This window comes from Lycorma delicatula, chromosome 9, assembly GCF_047948215.1.
Source record: "Lycorma delicatula isolate Av1 chromosome 9, ASM4794821v1, whole genome shotgun sequence".
Classification (NCBI taxonomy): domain Eukaryota; kingdom Metazoa; phylum Arthropoda; class Insecta; order Hemiptera; family Fulgoridae; genus Lycorma; species Lycorma delicatula.
In genome coordinates, this window is record NC_134463.1 from 58,684,884 (window position 1) to 58,705,947 (window position 21,064).

Consider the following 21,064-nt stretch of genomic DNA (forward strand, 5'->3'; position numbering starts at 1 on the left):
ATATATATGTCGAACGTTATAGACGTTTAAAGCGGTCGTTAGTCCTCCAAACATTATCCAACACTTTTCACTTTTGTCTTAAACAATTTTTGATATGATCAACCGTTACGGCAAGGGATGACCAAAATGTTGCTAGAATTGAAAGAAGGGGCTTGTCGTATGCTAAACATGTGAGATTTTTTTCACATGCAACCATTGTTGTATTGAGAAAATCAGAGGTTTTTCTTAACTTTAAGGTGGAAATATTTTTTATTTCCTACTTAGCACCAATCACCTCTACCTTCCGGCGTGCCGAAAGGGATTTTTTTTAGTTGAAATGACTTATACGACCTTATTTTTTTATTTTTTTTTTTTATTTCTCTCTTCAAAATTGTTTTTAAGATTTTCTTTAAGTAAGGTAAATCCTTTATACTTAGAAATTTTTCACAATTCGATATTTTTTTTTTTGCGTGATATCTTTATTACGCTTGAAGCTTGTGCTTGGGGTATGGAAACGGAATTTTACAGCGTATAAAAAAATTTTACAGCGTAAAAATCCTGATCGGGATTTGATCCCGGAACTTCCGGATGAAAGGCCAAGACGCTACCACTCCGCCGAAGAGATCAGCAATTTAAAAAATGATATTGTTTCAGTAACTTACAAATTGCACAAAAATATTTTTTTTTTTAAATACACAGTTATGTGTAACTGCCAAACTGTAAACATCATAAAGCAAAAAAAGCTATTTTGTAAGGAAGAACGGCTGGATCAAACTAGACCTACTTTTTAGTGTAGAGGACTTCTACTAAAGATATAGCGGGCGGCGTATACCTGTGCACATTGCGTGCGAGAAAGATAGATTTATAGGACGGATGGAAGAGTTAGATAGTCATTCCTTTACGAAAACATCTTCTGTAGCTCTGTATACTTACATAGTACGCGGTACATTCTCAGAGTTGTTGAGGATAGTTAATAGCGCGGTAAGCCAGCCATCAGCATATGTGCATAGCAATACGCCGCCCGCTACACGTACTGTAAATATACATTTATACATATGAGCTATCAAATTAGGAAACAAAATTACGTTTCTTGAAATGGATTTTCAGCTAAATTGTTACATGTAAGATCATATTATGGATTGATTCACCATTTTATTGTAGTATTATTATTATTACTAATTGTTCTTAATGTCGCAACTCTTAAATTGGTTAGGAAACACATTTGATACTGGTATGTTATTAAATAATATTTGGAACATAAGTTGAGTGTTGAAACATATTAAATGAAACAAATGAAAATTTGTTAACGCTAAGGCGTTTCCTTCCTAACCTTTGTAAAACGACACCATTAAGTGTTATATTTCATCTCTTTATTAAACAATTATTAATTAATATCTGACTGTTATTTGAATTTCTATACGGACTGCTAAGTTTTTTGTCATTCAAGGTTATATTCGATTTAATTACAAGGTTGTTAAACTTCAGCTTGAGCTCTCCTTAATTCATCTATCGCTTGAATTATGTTGTTTTTTGAACATTTAGTAGTAAGTTATTTATTGATGTAGGATCTTCTAATGAAATTGGCAAAATTACCTTTATATATAGCAATGTTTAATAAACAGTAAGTGAAATAAATTAAAAATTGGTGAAATCTGTAATATAAATCAGAGAAGTAAAATGAACAGATAAATAAATTAGAGGAAGTTGCAGAGATGCTTCTACGCATTGGAATAGTAGTTTTTCTCTTTTTAATTTAAACGGTTTCAGCCTTCTAATCGTCAGGTTTGTCATGCTTGATCCAGAAACAAAATGTCCAAAATGTAGATTTTGAACAAATGCACTACAAGATGAATTACATATATTTCTACTTCCTTGTACCAAGTACACGGAAGTATTGTAATCGCGAAAAATGTTGGTTTTTCAGATTTCAACTGAAATATCCATTTTGATCATCCCAGAATCCATTTTGACTAGTTTCGGTGTAACATCTGTACGTATGTATGTATGTATGTGTCTCTCATAACTCAAAAACTATTAACTGTAGGATGTTGAAATTTTGGATTTAGAATTGTTGTAACATCTAGTTGTGCATCTCCCCCTTTGATTGCAATAGACTGGACTACAAGTTTCCAAAAAAGCCCAAAATCCAAAAAATTTGGATTTTGGAATTTTTCTTAACTGCAATAATAAGCCTTCATTGAGAGCTTTTCAACGAAATATCATAAGTGGTACTTATTTTCATTGGTTCCAGAGTAATGGCCAAATAAAATTTTAATTAATGAAATATTTGGATCTTACAAGGGAAAAGCACATCGGATCGAATCCGACTTCATATACATATTTTTATAACTTTATTTTTAATTTAAATATATTGATTTATTAATAATTATTAACCTGTGATTGTAAAACAAAAAATACAATAAATAATCAATAATAATAACAATAAAATTTTTTTTTAAAATCAGAAATTATTATTGAAACAAAATTTTATTTTTATGTTTTTTTTAATTTTTTTGCACATTTTTACTTTTAAAAACGTGTATATGTAATTTAATATGCGTACAAGGAAGTCTGATGTGGTGTCCACATCAGATTAAAAAAAAATTATTATTGTAATTTAAAAGCCATAGATTACAATCTAAATAATTAATTTTTAGCTGTTACTGATTTGTGAATGCAGGCTTATCGATTTAAAGCCAGTCTACTGGCAGTGAACAGTATAGCTGGTAGAGTGTTAAAAAATGACCATTCAAACTGTAACCTTAATCATGTTAAGTAAAAAAAAAAAAAAACAAATTCACATGGTGGATTCTTTTTACTTTACTGACAGCATAGCTCTAGAGCTATGCTGTCGGTAAGACGGTGTGAAGGAAATATGGTAATCAGTAAAAAGTTTGAAATATTGGTTTCTTTTTTTTTGTCTCGACTCTTCATAACCCAGGAACCCCAAAAAACAATGTATGTTTGTCGGCGCATTTGAAGCTTAATAACGTTTGATTGAATAAACCGATTTTTTTGACATTTTGTACAGAGGGGGTCAATTTTCTCAGAATTTTGCAAACATAACCCCAGTTTATGTTAAGGTATACAAGTACAAGCGTGCATGCTTCTCTTTTTTTAAATATTGCCAAAATTCTCCCTTACCCAAAAATTAAAAAAGCTGTCTTTATTTATTGCATATTTTTTAACCGATTTTTTAAAATTGTTTTCCTAGGCATAGTAGTAGTACAAGCGATCCAAAAAAATACTTTTTGACAGTATTAGAGGTGGGGGAGAAGGTTAAAGTATGAAAGTATTGATTTTTAAATTTTAAAAAAAAATTTTGGTTTATTTAATTTTTAATAATAATATTACAAAATACTTTCATCACAATTCACTCTCCGCCCCTAAAAAAGGATGTTAGAAACTTTTTATTGGTTATACACTTATTAGTGGAATTTAAAAAAAAAATTTAATTTAAATTAGCAAACTAATTAGGAAAAAAAAAATGGAAAATGATTTTGGAGATGGGAAGCTGAAAAAACATCGTTTTTTTAAAAACTTTTTAGATTTATTTTAACGTATAATGATAATTTTATTATAAAACATCATCTTAAATTTCTCCCACTCCAAAAAAAAAGAAATCTTTTATCTGAAAATTTATCAGTATTTTTCCGCTATACAAGAATAATCAATGTCAGGAAAGTATTACAACTTTCTTGTGAACTTTTTTTTTAATAATGACTTTGATATATACGTATGATTTAGTCTGCAGTGTCTTGTAGATAAATCCATTTCTGGAGATGTGTAGCGGTTATGTTCTCTCCGTATATTTTGCCGGTAGTCATCTCATAACCAGAAAATATTCAAAACAAAATAATTTCATCCAATAAAGTAATATATGTAAAATCCCTTCATATGAACCCAGGCTAGAGAATTACACGATAAGAAAAATCAGTTTTTTTTTTTTTTTTTTTAATTTCTCGACTTTCTTGGTGAAAATAATTAAATTATTTGTTTGATAGATATGATAAAATATTTTTTTTCGATAAATTATATATTTATTTACCGGAATTTTTAACTTATCTTTCGCGTTCTACTTGTTGAGCTCTATCACAGTTATTTTTTTAAAGAGTTGCAAATAATGGAATAAACAAATTATTATCGGTATTTCCAGAACATTTAACAGAAATGTTTAGCTTTCATAAATTTTGTAGATTTTGATCGATCATAAATCATTTTTATAAAAAAAATTATTTTGCTTAAGTTATTTATTAACTACATTTGTGGTTAAGAATACAGTAATTCATTTTTTTATGTGTGAATAATGTGATATCTGTTACTTTTTTACTGAACTAGGATCTTTCAATTCAAAGTAAATACGGTACTAATGTACTATAATAGTTGGTTATAAACGTTTAGAAAAAATCGAAATTTTTTTGTATTTTATGGATAGGATGGTTTTAAGTTCAATGTTAGGGGGCTGAATAAATTTCTTCTACGACAGCGTAATTTACTTAATGATTTTTAGACGGGTAAAAAAGTAAAATAACAGTTTTTTCTTCCCCTATTTCTGTTTTCAGTCCGTAGTTTATATTGATCCGTGTTTTTAGGCGTTCAGGTCGAGCGTCCATTTCTTTTAAAGCAGATTCAGTCATTACTTGTGTGTGCGCGTTTTTCTATCTGGTGATTTACTTTTTAAACCAATATTACGTGTTCGGGGTAAAAGTATTGGTGGTGTGAAATATGTTCGATATCTTTTGGGGTTACGATGGTCCGGGTTTAAATTATTATTTATTATAATTAATATTAATCTACGTTTCCCGATTATTTATAATTAGAATAACTTTGGTAATTATGGTATGCTGAATCCAGATTGTTAAAGTCAAAATTTAAAAGTAGTAAAAATGTCCTGGATAGAACTTGTGAAAATTTCTCGATAAAACAAAAAATAAATAAATGAAATTGATTGAAAAATCTAGCAACGTTATTGGCTATTAAAATCAGTTCAAATAATATATCTTGAGTATTCTTGTTTTGTGCAAATTTAATTTTTCTCGTGTCCATTTAGTTTAAATATTATAGAATTTACTTCGGTTAAATATATTTTTTCTATGTTTGATGTTCTATATTTTATTTTTATTTTGTGTTCGTTTAGTTATTTTATTATCATTCCTGTTAATAATTCTTCCATTCTATTGTCTTCTGCATTAAGGTAAAACTACTTATGTATTTAGACTTTCACACTTTCTCGTTTTTATATTGTGCTATGATTGGATGATTTGTGTATTTTTATGTCCTGTTACGTTATGAAATAAGACTGATGTAACACAATTACTAGGCTACCGCTATATGATATTATGATAACTTTATAAGCGAAAGATAAAAGGTTCATTGACATTAAAAATATAGTCGATGTTAAATATTATTTGTTTCTGCCTTTCATCAGAAAAATTCTGGGTTCGAATCTCGGTCAAGCTTGGAATTTCATACGCTATCAACGTTCATCTTTTATTCGTTACTGTAAGTGCTAAAAATAAAGAAACTGTTATTATTTTATATTAAACATTAGGTTGATTTTCGTTTTCTTTATAATTTTATTTTTTCATGACAGGAAGGTGACGTTAATTTAATTTTACTTTAGCTGATGTCGCTTAATTAAATTGATTGAGAAATAATCATTTGCGCGTTTACCCATGTAATAAGTCATTTCATTCACACGTTTTAAAATAAAGCATTTTTTTTTCAGTTACTTTCAAATCTTGATAATATTCTATATTATTTTATAGTAGTCAAGATCCTTTTCCGGTGTTATTAAAGCGTTAATAGTATACTGTTCATAATAACTGTTTGTAAGTGGTCTGATATAATGTATATATTATATATTTTTATTTTTATATTTTTTTTTGTAATTGTTGTTCCTAGGATTTTTTTCTCGTGACCTATCCTTGTTCATTACTTAAATTTTTTTTTAAATTTGAAAAAAGTTGTTTTTGACTACTTTTTAATCTAGGTCTTAATTCATATTTGCGTAAAAAGACATTTGATATTAATAATAATTATGTGCTATTAACTTCCTTAATAACTTTTTACCGACTTTTCAAAAAAGTACTGTTTTACTTTGAGTCACATGGCTCAAAGTTCACATGGTTCACATTGTGGGAGGGGGATGAAAATGGATTTTTTTTCTGTTCGAGGTATGAGGAATAAGAAAATACAATTCATTTAAATTGGGGTTTGCTTATTGTATAAAATTCTGTGGTACGAAATCTACAAAATTACTAGTCCGATTTAAATTAAGATATTCTGTAGTAGTGTATCTGGAGTTTTGCATGTGAAAGATTTATGAAGGTTGGTTGAGTCGTTCTTGAGTTACGACCAAACTATCTTTGACGTCGCCTATTACCTTTTAGTTATGTAATTCAACAATATTAATTAGTTTAAAACTTTTAACAAAGTATTTATAGGTTAATAAATTATTTTATACGGAAAGATGATTGTAGTTACTTTTTAGAAATAAAGTTTATATTAATTTATTATTTTATATTGATGCTATCTGTTCCAGTCTTTTCATCGACGTTTTGCATCGAGTGTAATGCTTTTCCTGAGAGTATCTCCATTACACAGCCAGTTTTAATGTAAAATTAAATTAATGTGTCACTTATAAGATTGAAATATCGCCTGCATTTTATAATGTTTAACTTGCTAATGTGCAGTGCTATATTCTATAAAGAAGGCAACTGGAAACTAATTTATCTCTCAATTTTCCTCTTGACATTCTTTGAATGACCGTACCAGTTTTGGAAATAATTCATTTTATTTTTAGTCGCTTACATCTACAATGTTTCACTTACCAAACATACCAGTCAAATTATGATGATCCTTCCATCCGAAGGTCCCGAGTTCGAATCCCGGTCGGGCATGGCATTTTCACGCACGCTACAAATCATTCATCTCATCCTCTGAAGCAATATCTAACGGTGGATCCGGAGGTTAAAAAAAAAAATTATGATAAGAATTATTCTTTGTTTAAAAATTGTTGTTAAATATTTACAACATATTTTCCTCTATGTTTAATTAATCCTTTAGTTTTATAAATACGTCAGTTTTTTTTTTTTTTTTAATTGAAAAATGTAACTATTCGTGGTGGAGTTGATCTTGTTTATTGTTTACTATGTAATTTTCATCCAAAATACTTCGTTTATATTAAATCAGACGCAGATGTTATTCATAACTAATAGATTTTAAACTGTTACAAACCGAATCGGTTTTCTAAATTTAAATGCACATAAATAGATAACGATGCACATTATGTCTATTTAATAAACAGTAAGTTTCGTGTATTTACGATATTTTTTTTAAATTATATTTTCAAACTTTGTAAATATATAGTATTTCAATTTTTAAATCGTCTATGAAGGATGGTAAGCTGTGCATAATATTTTCGATTATTTTAAGTTGTTTTGTTCTTGAACTGACTTTAATTATATAACACTAGCGTAAAAACCTTTTATAAAAAATTTCCATGTAAAATTAATGTGATGGCCTTGTATACGTATTTATTTCAAGGTCACATGTTAACATGAAAATTTTGTTTCTATGAAGTATTAAATTTATATGATTTTTATTAAGGTAATACGATAATAAAATACTAAAATATTTATATATATATATATATATAAACAATTGATAATAAATTGATAATGATATGATAAATAGAAAAATTACAATTAGATTCGGATTTTTTATATAGAATTTTTTATGTAAATAATTTTTTTATCTTATTTTACGGCTGATTTGTATAATTCGAGTTATAGACTAATTATAATCTTTCTATTTAATGAAAATAGAAAAAAAGTATCGAAAAAATAGAAAATGTATCGATATGAAAAGTAGAAATTATAAAACGTATAAATGAAAATGTTTTTTTTATTTTTTTATTCTTAATTAATGATCTCTACTATTAACTTGATATTTAGTTATCTTGTCGGCCGTGTACATTTATAAGTTCTGTAATCGTAAGGGAAAAAAACTTTTGGATGGATAGTCGGGTTTTTGTAATTCTCACGTATCTCGACGACCCTACATCTGTCGTGCGTCTTCTTATCTTCACATGTCTACGATCGCTTTACCCTAATCCGGTTACTCTTTTTGTTACCCCACCGTATCCGTGTTTTATACAAATAGTTTGTATCCGGGAACTCAGGAGCAGTTCAGATAACTGTAACTTCAACACGCACGAACACACACCCATATCCATACGCGTGCATGCAATACAGTAGGTAGTACGGGTGTGTATTTACATTTATATCGACAAGATGAATTTTATCTTAGACGCTCCGTTATTTATTCTTAATTTTGGTGTACGTTTACTATTAAAGAAAACTGTCTTGTTCAGAAGGATCCGAATTAAATATTTTACGTTCAGTAAGGTTTGTACTGAAATACATTTTAATTGAAATGTATGTAAAATAAATAAAACCGAACGGTTCATTTTCTTCTAAGTTTGTTGTAAATTAAAAAAAAAATTTTAAATTTTTTCAAGAGCTATTAGAAAAGTTATACATCGTGATAGCATATATATTAGAATTATGGATTATGATCTCTAGTAAAGATAATTAAACATTAAAAAAATAAATAAAAAACATTAGATATATTACTTTTCATACAACCATTTTAGAATTTCCGCTATTTGGTTCAGCGTATGCTAGAACCAAAATTTGTTGCATTTGCTATATCCCCGAGAGAATATTCGGCAGAAGAGTGGATTTGTTTTATTTTAACATTTCGTATACAATTATAAATTTGAATGAGTCTCTCTAACGACACGCGGGAGGTATGTGAAGACATCTTTAGAAGTATTAGATTCAAAATATAAATATAGTCCTTACCCCCTCAACTTTTCTGTCGATCAGACCATTCGGAAAAGGTTCCTAAGTATGCCTCAATTAACATACTAAACGTCGAGAGCCTCACTAACATTGCGAATTTTGAGATATTCGGGTGGATGGCCCATTCTACATAACGTTAACTTGACGTAGTCCAGTTTTCGGTTATAACTAGTTAAATATTGAATTTATCGAAAAATGTTTTTTAAAAAAAAGAAACATTTTACACAAAAAACTTCCAGTAACATTTTCATAAGATCATAAATAAACGCGAGAATGATCTGTTACATCAAAAACAAAAAAAAAAGATCGCTTTTTATCTTATAAAATTAAAAAAAAAATGAAATCGAAGGTTAACTCTCAATAAAGTACTCGTACATTTCTGGATAACCTTACCAACTTGAACATGAAAATCTGTTTTTGTTAATTTTTTACAAACTTTTTTTATATTGAATTTCACTGTTTGGTGCGCACCGACCCATTTTACAAACATTACGCCCACAAAACTGTCAAAAAGTAAAATTTACGTAAAAATGATATTACCGTCTAAAATGAAATATTTTTTCCTAAGTATTGTTATTGTTTAATATTTAATTTCGTGAAATTTTAGTAAGTTACGATTGGTTTTTTGTACTTAGTGAAAGTCCCAAAATACGTTTTTTAAAATATAATGAATTTAAAATTACTAATTAAAGATATTTTGCTACGAAAGTTATTAAATTCATAAATAATCACCGTAAGAATACATTCGCGTATTTGTTTTTCGATTTTTTGAATTTGGTTTTTATTTGCAGGCAGGTTTTTAATAAATAAATTTGAAAATACTTCGACCTGACAATATTATACTGTAATATGTTATTTCTAAATGTAGAAAATTCTTTCAAATTTACCAAAGGTTATTCTTTTAGGTATCATTTAACGATAACATTTGAGTTTTGTATTATCTATCTTAGATCAAAAGGTATTTGTTTATCGAGCGCGCTTGTTGAAGCGGTCCCCCGGCTGCTTCATATCTCTCCGCGTAGGCAGTATATAGTGCGTTACTGTTTATTACTCTAGGTCGTTTATTTATAATTTGATGGGAATGTGTCCGTAGACTTATTTGGGTAGAATTTTTGACAAGATTAATTTTTTCTGTAAAATCAATATTTAACGACATACAGACAAAATAGAGAAAAGAAACATGATTCCTAAATTTTATTTTGTTTATAACCAAATGTCGCAATGGTAGTGAGGCTCTCGACTTTTAGTATAATTGAGGCATGCTTAGGGATCTTTTCAACCTGGTCTCATAGATAGAAAAATTTTGCCCGTATATTCATGTTTTGAATCTAATGCTCCTACGCTGTCTATGCTTAGGACATGATAAAAGTCTAACCAGCTAGTGAGCGTTAATGTTTTTATCGTTGACACCGATGTCACTATATTTGTAAAAATATTTTCCGGTTAGCATAAAATGAATTGTACTTGTTCATAAAAAACGGTCGTTTGATGGAGTGAAACTTTTTTTAATTCGACTTTTTCACTTTCTGTGCTTGTGATTTACCCTGGTTACAGAATGTATTCCGATTTTTATGAAAACTATCAGTTAGATTCTGTACTATTAGGCGGAACTCCGGGTTGGTCTAATGGTAAATTCATCATCACAAATCAGTTGTTTTTAACAGCCGATTTCCAAAGTCAAAGCTTCTGAGATTCGTATTAAAAGTTAGTAACTATTATACGTATTTGAATACTAGATAGTGGTACCGGTGTACTTTTGTAATTTGAGTGCAGTTAACTACACACTCAGGAATGTCGGCCTGAGCCTGTACAATATTACACCTCATCACATATCATCCTCATTTTATTGGGTAATGGAGGGCGGTTGATTATTATTCATTAGTTAAACAGATTGCAACGTTACACATTTAAAAATAATAATATTAAATTAGACGGACCCACCTGGTTGGTCTACTGGTGAATGCGTCTTCGCAAATCAGCTGATTTCGAAGTCGTGAGTTCCAACGTTCAAATCCTAGTAAACGCAGTTACTTTTATACGGATTTGAATACTAGATAGTGGATACCGGTGTTCTTTGGTGGTTGGGATTCAATTAAGCGCACATCTCAGAAATGGTCAACCTGAGATTGTACAAGACTACATTTCACTTACACTCATACATTTCATCCTCATTCATTTTCTGAAGTAATACCTGACAGTGATTCTCGAAGACTAAACAGGAAAAAAGAGAATTATGGGGAACGGCTTATTCGTAAAGAATTTTTATAAAATTTTCTTTTTCATAATGGTGGTCGGGAAGTGCGCTGACCATTTCCCTTTAATTATTTATTCATAGTCTGGCAAATGTTCTCAGTGCATATTGCTTTGTAAATATTTCAACAGTTAATACAACTTTGTACTGGATTTAACGAATGAGCGCTATAAAGAAATTGAATTAATAAAATTAAAATAAAATTCAAAATTGGAAAACGGTTGTGAAACTTGTTAAATAATAATCTTTTCATTATTATTTTTCTCAGTTAAGTGTAATGGATACGTAGAAGAGAAATGTGTACCTGCAAGTCGACTCAACTCCTGACGTCACCAGTTCCACTCTTGTTTTTGTGTTTCATACATCAATATTTTATGTTTTACACCTTCATTAAGCTTAAAGTTTGTCCGTGAGACTGTTCCCCAATTTTTGTACAGAAACTTGCGTTTCTCAGTTCGATTCTTTCTCTGATTCTTTCAGATCGATTCTCTCTCTCGATTCTTTCAGATCCATTTCAGACAAACCTATTTCTATAGTTTGTCCATTGTTCCTGGAAACAGTCTGTATACAGTATCTCTAATACTGTAAGATGTTTTTGTTGCTTGCTAATATACTGAATTATAATACACAGTAGTTTTTTTATTTACTTTATTAATTAAATTTTGTGCCACAACTTAAATTGTTACATTCAATACAAAATGCGTGAGGCGGTATATTCATTAGAATGATTAGCGTATCAAACGTTTGAAAATTCATTTGTTCTGTGCGACTAGTTTTCTTTTCATTCAACAAAGAAAATAAATTTCATTTTGGATTTTTTAATATACATCGCATTCTTGTTGACAGTATCTCTAATACTGTAAGATGTTTTTGTTGCTTGCTAATATACTGAATTATAATACACAGTAGTTTTTTTATTTACTTTATTAATTAAATTTTGTGCCACAACTTAAATTGTTACATTCAATACAAAATGCGTGAGGCGGTATATTCATTAGAATGATTAGCGTATCAAACGTTTGAAAATTCATTTGTTCTGTGCGACTAGTTTTCTTTTCATTCAACAAAGAAAATAAATTTCATTTTGGATTTTTTAATATACATCGCATTCTTGTTGAAGTGTTTACCGTTTAAGATGATTTTTAATAAAAGTTGTGTTTTCACCAGAGTTCATAGGTAAAAAAATTCGCAGATTTTTAGTTAGAAAACGCTTCATCTCTTTTAATTTTTTGTAAATCGACAGACTTATATATTCTCAGTGAGATAAACAAATTTTTATTGAAATCTTCAGAAAAAATGTTATATTTATTTTTCCTACGGTATTGAACTAACGAAGATGAAAAATTCTAATAAAACATGGATTAGAGTTTTTGGAAATCATCGTATTCAAACAGGGCGGAAGACGTATTTTATATCGTTATAACGAAAAAAAAAAAAAAAAAAACTTTTAGAAAATTTTTTCTCGCTTTCTAAGTAAAATGATTTTAATCGTTATATTTACACTTTATACATAGTATATTATATGAAAAGTTGTAAAAAAAATGAATGAACATTTATTATTCCAGTAGGTCAAAGGTCGGTAAACAAAACTGAAACAATGTTATAGATTTACTTTTCTCTTTACCGTTTATATATTTTCGTCTATCTCTGTTTTATTTATTTTATTTCTTTTTTACTGATATAAAATGAGAGATGGTTTCGTTTCTCTTCGATTTTCATGTCAGTTTTTTTAATATTTCATCTTAACTCGTGTTACATATTACATTGCGAACGCCGTCCTATACATTCGCGCATACATGTATGTGTGAGTACGCTATACATACATAGAATGTTGAAATGAATATTTTAATAATTCCTATATCCTTTCTCATTTCCTCTTGTGTTTTTTTATCTTTGTTTCTATTTTTTTTTTTTATTATCATTCTTCTGTCAAGATTTCGTTAGAAGTTTTTTTTATTTATTACGAGTATGTATACATTAATTATAAAATATTACAGTATGTAAAATCCATTACTTTGTTATTTAAATTTTTAGATATCTTCATTTGAGTTAGATATTTCTATTTCATGTTTCCATTTCTCATTTGTTTTTAATTAATTAATTCGTTGAATATTTTTTTGAGTAATAAAATATGTGATATTTAATTTAAATTGTTGTAATTAAAAACAGTAATATTCAAACAAACGATTTTGTATTATTAAGGAATACCTTATTTCATGGATAAATTGAGAATTTTTTATTTATTTTAATAACAATACATATTTGTTTAATATTATTAGAAATAACTCAAAATTATTTGTGAATAGTTTTTATTTTATCTTTTCTAAACAATCAGATGTGGACTTGTATTAATGGTCGGTGAAAAAAAAATAATTTTTTTTGATTTTTTTTGTTTCTGAATAAAAGAATTGTATACTGATAAAATGTAAAAAAACTTATAATTTTACCAATTATTTATCTTTTCATAAAAAATTGAAAATTAAAAAAAAAATAATTTTCATATTTATTTTGACATCGAAGAAATTTGACGTTCAGTTTAATATCGTTCTTCAAAGTAGACGTAAAAGAAAAAATTAGATGATTTAAATCATGAAATGCAACGGTCACATATCTTCATTTTGTTGGTGAAATCAGCGGTGAACTTTTATTGCTGTTGATAAGGAGATTCATATTGTTGAAACCAGTATTTCACTTACATTTGGCCGCAATTTATCATAACGAAACGGTGGTCATTGTAAATGAGAATTAATTTCTTTTCTAATTTAGTCGATCTTGCCAGTACTATATCTGTAGTGTAAATTCTTAGCAGAATTTATCGAGGGTACTTTCCGAAGACGTATGATCAAGATACTAAAAAACAAAACCATGTGCTTTAACGGGCTTTCATCGTTGTGAACAAAATGATAGAAAACGCGTATAAATTATAAGAATTTAATGAGTAGCGTAAAAACTAATGATAAAAGTGGATGTTTTTATGAAATAATTGTGTAGAAATTAAATTGAATTATCACAGCTATACAAAAATGTAAAGGAATGGAGTCTTGTAGACTTGTGTATATTAAATACAGGTTCGTTTGTTCATATACATTATTATAAAATTAAATATTATAACCATAGTTATTTAGTTAACCTATTTCTAGACATTTAAAACAATGTCGGAACATATAAATTGGCACTTGTCAGATATCTGGACGCTACATATTTTCACTTTTTTCACTCTTTTGACAAAAACTGCTATTATAACACATATATAACTTAAAAAACTGAACCTTATTTCACTAACGTTAGTGATTTATTGATTTCATGGGACCAGTAATTCTCTATTGCCGTCAAAATATCATCGAAAACGTCATTACCTGTAGTTAGCCGGTGCCAAATACTCTCCGCTAAGTTTGAATTTAAACGATGACGCGACGTACCCTGATATTCCTTATTTCGTCACTTCAGCAATCCCCACAACCTTTCAATCGTTTGCTTACAAACGTCAGTTTCATATGGTCAACGAAATTATATTTATAATTAACCTTAAAGTGTTAAAAACCAGATCCTTCAGTTTTATTAGTGATATAAGCGCGCCACGAATCTGAATCAGTAGTTGATCCCACCAAATGCGGTTTTTGATTTCATTCAATAAAGCAGGATCTTTTGGGAACATACACGAGAAAACACACATCTATTTCGCGACACAAACTATTGAAAATCCACGACTGCGGCAGCACTCGACCGGCATTGTTTTGGGGCCGCGATATCATACTTTCGTTAAACTCAACTATTTTACAAGGACCGCCTACCTTCTGATTCGCCTTACCCTGCTGTATTTCTACGAAAATCTGCTGTGTAATAATTTCACGAGGATTATCGGACTCCCGCTCACAGCAGTCAACAGAAGATGATTGTTGTGTCCATAAAATTACAGCAATCAGAAACGGCAATGTAGAATGTTCAGATCAATTTCTACATTGTAATGCAACTCTCTCTTTTTTTTTAATACATTTTCAGTTTTTTTTTGTCATTATACTGGGAGCAATTTTTAACCGATTTTGATAACTTTGGTAGGATGATGAAAACCTAATAGAACTAGAATCCTATTGATCTCACGGAAATTGATTTACAGGAACCTGAATTAGAGGCAAAAAACTTGGTTTTGAGGTCCGATTTCAAGGTTAACTAAAACCAGAATCCCTCTTCACATTTTATATTATAAGTACACTATGTGGTAATTCAAATTCATTACTATAGTAATAAAGATATTTAACTTTTGCTCAGAAGATATAGTTGTCTTAGTCATGATATTACTTAAATAAGTACTTAAATATTAAACAACTCTGATACGTTTTTGATGTTATTATTGTTTTTATTATTCGTTTTTATGGTGTAAATTATTCCATCAAATTAAAATACTTCGCCCCATATTATCAAACCACATTGCTGAACAGATTATATAAAAGCGTAATAAACTAATTTTAAAACCGATGAACTTAGAATTTTTCTCATTTTGTATTTTTTTAAAAAATTCTTTACATAAATAGTTTATGAAGATTCCATTTCAGATTTTCATCTAGCATTCCGAGATATTTCATTACTTTTATTTTTTCTAACATGGAACAACAAATGTTATCACAGAAGATAATCAGTTTGTAATTTAAGCAGTTTATTTAAATTTGGTTATCCTGTCTTAGTGAGACATTCGTTATCATTAATAACTATTATATAATACATTAATAAACTATATATTAATATATTATAAATTATAAATAATAACTAAATAATAAATTTATATATATATAATAATTATAGATTAACTTTTTTCCTTGAATTAGAGTTTTAGTCATTTATTTTGACTCCGTTTGCCTTCTCTTTTTCTGTTTAGGTTCCGGAACCACCGTAAGGTATTACTTCAGAGGATTATATGTATAAATGTAAATGAAGCGTAGTCTTGTACAGTCTTAGGTCGACCATTTCTGAGATGTGTAAATAATTGAAAACTCTACCACCAAAGTACACCGGTATTCACCATCTAGTATTCAAATCCGTATAAAAGTAACTGCCTTTTGTAGGATTTGAACGTTGGAATTCCCGACTTCGAAATAACATGATCTGTGAAGACGCGTTCACCACTAGACTAACCTGGTGGGTTAATATATTATAAAACTATAAATTAATAAACTTTCCCCGATGAATATTCTGAAAAAATCATCATTTTGTCGTCCACAAATACCGTTTTGTAGATCAAGTTGTAGGAGATCGTTTAGATGTTATATTGAGAAGAGAATCCATGACGTACGGTTCCTCGTTGTAAACCATAATAATATCGACATTTTTTTGGAATGAGATTTTATTTTTAGGATCTTTTTTTTTAATATTTAGGCATGAAGATGGGTGCACTCGTAAATTTTCCAGTACCGGAACGTTTGATTTTGTATTACAGAGACTGCAAGAAAATGGTCCACAGCCACAGGCAGCTGACTACATGACATTGTTATAAAAAATGCACATTCATTTCGATGTTAGCATCGATAAGAGTCAAAACTTATTTTTTACATGTCAAATTTTTAACTTTTTTCCGTGAATTAGTTTTAGTAATTTATTTTGACGTCGTTTGTCTTTCTTTTTCTGTTTAGCATCCGGAACCACCGTAAGATATTACTTCAGAGAATGATATGTATGAATGTAAGTGCCGTCTTGTACAGTCTCAAGTCGACAATTCCTGAGATGTGTGATTAATTGAAACCCAACCACCAAAGAATACTGGTATCCACGATCTAGTACTCAAATCCGTATAAGAGTAACTGAATTTAGTAAGACTTGAACGCTGGAACTCTCGACTTCAGAATCAGCTGATATAGGAAGACGCGCTCGCCACTAGACCAACCCGGTGGGTTTGCTCTCCACCTTGTTCTGTCCATTGCTAACCTCTTTGTTACCGCATATTTTCCCTTTTCCATAATTCTGTCCATAATTTGAAATCTCTGTCTTCATTTCCTTCCATTCACCAAACCTTTAGCAGGATTTGAACCTTAAAACTCTCGACTTCGAAATCAGCTAATTTACGATGACGAGTTCACCACTAGACCAACCCGGTGGGTATACACCGTTTGGCTATCGATATCCAAAAGCAAGGACCATTTTCGTGCTGTCTGATTTTTATAATTTAAGTTATATTTCTTATCTTAAATTAAAACGTAGGCCTTACTTTAAGTCAAAACAAATTTTAAGTAAAACGTCGATTAAGGAACTGCCGGCGTTCCCCTACTTCCCGACACTAATGAATCCCTTGTTCATGAAATAATTCTAAATAAATAATGTTAAATTATTTAATAAATTCGAACTGAGAGTATTAATTATTTATACGTATTCAGTAATGAATTTTACTTCGTCATAAAGCTAAATTAATGTATTTTTCCAGATACGACACTGTAAATTCCGTTTATAGACTTTCTTTCATTTCGATATCGCTTACTATAATTTTAGCGCTTATTATATTGTTAAATCTCTTTGTCTATATATATTTGATTCTCCTTTCTATTTATGAATACAAATTTAATGAAGGTAATTACGTTTAAAGCAATTGAATCGGTAAATTAAAACTACGCCCATCCGGTCGATGTGTGCAATAACTTAATGTATATATTCTTTTTTAAGTTTCCTCGTGTCCGACTATGCTAAATTCTAGATTACCGTTTAATGAATTATCAGATGGGATAGTGTAAGTTATTTTTTTTTTTTATTATTAAATAAATATATGTACCGGTGACCTTTTTTATATTCAACCGCGAAAGGAAGATAATTTATTCGATAATTTTATACGTAACCTATATATATTTGTGAGGCTAAAAATGGTTATATGAATTTTAATAAGTTACTAATAAAAACTCTCCTTCACAATCCTAAATGTAATGCAAGATGCATAACGATTTGAAAAACCCATTAAAATTAAGATTTAATGTTAGTGAAATTCTTTAATAACTTTTTCGTTGTAAGAATCATGCTATCATTAATCATATGATTTCTTTTTCCTCTTCTTTCTTAATAACCTTTTTAATAGACTTCAAAAAGAGAAAAAAGATTCTACGTTTGATCCGAGTTTTTTTTTTTTTAAATCAAATCGACTGATTTTGAAGATACTTTTTTATTTTATACAGAAAATCAGAATTTTTTTTGTAAAAATTCTAGAAATTTAGTTTAAAGTCTAAGGGTAAAAAGTAATATAAATGTTTATTTCCCCGCATTTAGAAAATCCGTACCTAAGATCTCCGTAACCTATTTCTAGATTATTTTCTCATTTTTGTGAAGACAATTTGTATTTTGCCTTTGAAATTCTTAACATAATGTTCACGTTTTTATCAAGACCCAATTTGTATTTTGTCTTTGAAATTCTTATTTTTGAACCGGTTGTATACTTTGTAGATAGCATTGTATTTTTAAATTAAAATAAAATTATATAATGTAGTTGTAGTAATAATAGTAATTGATCCGAATTCAAATCTATATAAATAAAAGGCAGTTTTCGTATTGTGTGTGCCTTAATAATTCAAAAACAACTTAATCGATTTCCCTTAAATTTTCTAATTTATTATTCTTTGTCCCAGGTGTATTCACATGTTAAACTAGTTCCATATATTTGTTAGCCTGGAATGAGATGTGTGTTATGTATTGGAATCACCAAATATGTCGTATATCCCAGAGCATTACAATAATATTTTTTTTTTTTTTGGCTTGATGATATCATCGCGTAAGCTTGAAGCTTGTACGTGTTATATGGAATTGGGATTCTGTAGCGTATGAGAAATTCCATGCCTGACCGGAATTCGAACCTGGAACCTCCGGATGAAAGGTCGAGACGCTACCACTCCACCACGAAGATCCGCAATTTGATTTATTTAATCGATATACAGTTAATATTAAATTGATATACGTTTTATTGTTTTCGTAGTAAAATTTGTCAAATATAATACAAAATTTATTTAATTCATACATTCAAATTTAGCAATAGCGAAGCGTTGTCAGATCCACTGGTAAAAAATTAAAACTGTACTTGTTCATTTCATTTTTAAATATAGATTTTTTAAAGTGGGCTTCAAGGGTTAGTAAACTCTTGGTTTACTAACCAGAGTATTTTTTTTATTTTATTAATAAATAAATAAAAATATGAATACGATTTTTTTACTTCCTTGTACGAAGAAAGGAAGTATTGTGATCGCGAAAATGTTTGGTTTTTTGATTTCAACGGAAATATCCGTTTTGATCATCTCTGAATCCATTTTGACTAGTTTCGGCATGACGTCTGTACGTACGTATGTATCTCGTATAACTCAATAACGATTAGTCATAGGATGTTGAAATTTTGTATTTAGGACTGTAATATGTAGTTGTGCATCTCCCCTTTTTATTGCAATCGACAGAACCAAACGTATTCAAAAAAGGACAAATCCAAAAAAAAATTGGATTATGGAATTTTTCTCAACTGCATTAATAAGCAGCCCTCATTGAGAGCTTTTCAAGGATGTTTCATAAATAATACGTAATTTCATTCGTTCCAGAGTTACAGCCAAACAAAATTTTAATTATTGAAATATTTGGATCTTACAAGGGGAAGGCACGTCGGTTCGAATTGGACTTCATCTCCTTTTTTAACTTTTTTGTTTAAGTTTAAATATATTGATTTATTAACAATTATTAGACTTTGATTGTAAAAAGTTTTTTACAAATAATAATAATAATAATAATTCAATCAACAAAAAAAGATAAGAAAAAATATCATAAGTTTTTAATGAAATATAATTTTATGTACTTTTCAATTAAAAAAAATTGTAAATGTAATTTAATAGGCGTAAAAGAAAGTCATGTGTTGTCCACATCAGATTTTTAAAAATGTTTTAATTTCTGTGTTGTCAGAATTTATTTAACATTGACTAATTTATTTTTAAAAAATCTGATGTGGACATCATATGACTTCCTTGTACGCCTATTAAATTACATATACACATTTTTAAAGTTCACTTATAACTTCTGATGTTTTCATTTTTTTTATATTGTTATTGAATTATTATTTATTGTAAAATCTTTTTTACAATCACGAGTTAATAATTTTTTTTTTTATTAATTTGTTAATCAATATATTTAAATTAAAAAAGAAAAGAAAATGAAGTCGAATTCGAACCGATGTGCCTCCCCTTGTATGATCAAAATATTTCATTAATTAAACTTATTTGGCAATAACTATGGAACCAATGAAAATAAGTACCACTTATGATACATCGTTGAAAAACTCCAAAAAAAGTCCAAAATCCAATTTTTTTGGATATTGGACGTACAGACGTCACCCCGAAACTAGTCAAAATGGGTTCAGGAATGGTCAAAAAGGATATTTCTGTTGAAATCTGAAAACCGAAATTTTTCGCGATTGCAATTTTTTCTTTATTTCATACAAGGAAGTAAAAATGTGACAACACAGTTGTAGGACTTTACCGCCACGCGGCTTTTTTCTGATGCACAGCTTACACACAGATACACAAACAATTTAATTAAAAATATTTATAATTTTATTTAATTGTAATATTTTTTGTTTATTTAATTCAATGAGTCTAATAAAGGCGCGCGAGCATTCCGTATTTCATTCGCTCGGGTGTGGCTGTGATGCCAGTTGATCGTGAATCATCTGGTATTCTTTGATGGTTGGGTTTCAGTTAACCATATATCTCAGGAATAGTCGACGAGAGAGAGTACACGACTAGACTTCATTTAGATTCATACATATCATTCTCACTTAACGTCTGAAGTAATATATGGTGATTTCGAACGCTAAACAGAAAAATAAGGGGTGAGGCGGTACTAGCGGCAAATTTAAATACTTTTTTACACTTTAAATATTATTTAAACAGAAAAAGAAAGAAAGACTTCTACAGCAGCTGTACGTATGTCAATGCTACACTAGCGCTCCTTGTGGTGAGTGGGGATAGCCACT